Source organism: Sinocyclocheilus grahami, unplaced genomic scaffold, assembly GCF_001515645.1.
Source record: "Sinocyclocheilus grahami isolate Dianchi unplaced genomic scaffold, SAMN03320097.WGS_v1.1 scaffold857.1, whole genome shotgun sequence".
Lineage (NCBI taxonomy): Eukaryota > Metazoa > Chordata > Actinopteri > Cypriniformes > Cyprinidae > Sinocyclocheilus > Sinocyclocheilus grahami.
Window position 1 is genome coordinate 511,299 of NW_015506036.1, and position 1,905 is coordinate 513,203.

Sequence of the window (1,905 nt, forward strand, 5' to 3'; positions counted from 1 at the left end):
CACACACACACACACACTCTCTCTCTCACACACACACACACGCCAGAGCGTAACGCAGTTACGTAGCACACAGAGTGAGTGTGTGTCGACTCGACTGTAGAGACCGTGACACACAATCAAGAACAGCATGAACATGCTGATAATATTACTCGTTATGATTCAACAGCAGCCTCGTGTGATCTTCTCATACAGCTCCTGACTGCTGAATCTACCAACATAACTCATCACGAGGAGCCTGTACTAACACGATCCTCACCATCTCAGCATTCATATGACCTCACTACAGCTGAAACACTAAAACACCGTTCTGACCTAATAACACATGATCTGAGCCTCTGAGTACATACTTCACATGCCTGCAGACGGGGAGCAGAACATGCTTCCAGTCGACAGGAGCGATAACAACAGCAGAGAAACAGTGCAGAGATGACTGACTGCTCCTGTCAGGTGACGCCATCAATCCTCCTCACATGAGGACAGCAGCTTTGATCAGGACAACACTAACGGAGAGAAACGCCAGACAACCTTAAAACCAAACGACTTAAGGGCTCTGTTCTTGAACAACAGAATTAGTGAGTGATGAGTTATTTCCAAAGCATTACATATGAGAGTACTGAGTGAAAGTCAGCAGTTCAACATTCAGAGCGGACTGACTCGTGCAAACACAAAAATATTCCATGATTAACACCATCTTATCTTTATCTTTATGCACTTAAAATTTCAAGATGCTTAATTTCAGAGAGTTATTATGCAGAATTTTTTTTTGGTTTCACTGATGAGCAGTTAAGCAGAATCAAATATGGCACCAAAATACCAAAGCTGAAATGTAAAATGAAACTGTTTTTTTTAATCTAACAGGTTATTGTGCCTTTAAACAAAATATCTTAATAAAAATCTAAAAAGAAGTTTGCATATGTTTTATGTTGAGTATCATATCTGATTCATCAGGCTTTTATGGCTCATATAGTCTAATATAGTGAGAATATGGAGGAAAAAACTACTAGATTTTATTCAGAGACTGAAACTGAGCAATTTGCTGCTGATATTTCTATGATGAGATTCTGCTGCTTGTAATGTAAATCAGTGAGATCTTTCTGACAGTGCAGCAGATACTGACATAAAATGATCTAAATATCAGTCGTCGCTCTATATCTCCAGTAACATGTCTCAGTAAGATGAGATTGAAATGCTCCAAACATATAATGCAGTGATTGAGCGCTGAAGAAATAAAGGCTCCTCAGAAGATGTGAGATGTTCTGGAGGCTTGTGAAGATCATTCCTCCGCTGAGGAACAGTGAAAGTAAAGCTTCTGGAAACAAACGCTCCTCAAAAGATCCTGAGGATCAGATTTGAGACTCTAAAACATGATTGATGGAGAATCAAGTAAAGCTGAGCTGCTTCAGTGCAGTAAGTGTTCATCTGGAGATATTACTGACGTTATTCTGACCTTTACTTGATCAAAAGCAGTCAAGATCTGACACGAGAAGCTCCAGCTGAAGCAGTTACACTAAAAGAGCTTTGATTTAAACTCTCAATCAGAGACAGAATGTATGCAGTAGATCGAGTGTGAAACAGGTTTGACAGCAATGCTAGGTCATTCAGAGGCGATACAGCGGGCCTCGTCAGGTTAAAGTTAGTATATGAGCCTCACAGGAGGATCTGATCCACACCGTAAAAGCCTGAATGTGTCTGCAGCTCTTCTTAAATCAGCTCCAACAGTTGCTAAGATGCACTCCTGCTCTGCCCAACGAATCCCACAGCCTTCCCGTCCCCCATCCGTATTCCTCACAACCCTGTGTTTCTCAGCGGCGTGAATGAAAGCTCTTCCTGCAGCCCACTGTTAGCCGCTGGCGAGAGACACTAAAGAGAGCGCGAGCCAAGAACAGGCCAGCGTCTAAATATCCA